This window comes from Sinocyclocheilus anshuiensis, unplaced genomic scaffold (genome assembly GCF_001515605.1).
Source record: "Sinocyclocheilus anshuiensis isolate Anshui unplaced genomic scaffold, SAMN03320099.WGS_v1.1 scaffold1371, whole genome shotgun sequence".
Lineage (NCBI taxonomy): Eukaryota > Metazoa > Chordata > Actinopteri > Cypriniformes > Cyprinidae > Sinocyclocheilus > Sinocyclocheilus anshuiensis.
This window is the reverse complement of record NW_015539833.1, coordinates 295833-296153: the sequence shown is the minus strand read 5'-3', so window position 1 is coordinate 296153 and position 321 is coordinate 295833.

Genomic DNA, 321 nt, shown 5'->3' with positions numbered 1-321 from the left:
ACACAGTCTGTCATTCAGATGGGCCTTATACGCTTAATAAATGCTGTGAATGTATCCATCTCTCTTTTTCTAGTTTGCATTATTCTGTATTCTATGCTTTTTAAAATTTTATTTCAGTTTTAGTTTTAGTTATTGTAGTACATAAACTAAATGAAAATGAGAAATGTTTTTATTTTATTTATTAAATGTGACCTAGACACAATTTAAGATATTTTAAGTAAATACATTACACAAAAAGCATTATAATAAAAAGGAAAAGTTTTTTTAAACATATTACAATAATATAAACATACTATAATAAAATATATATGAATTATATTT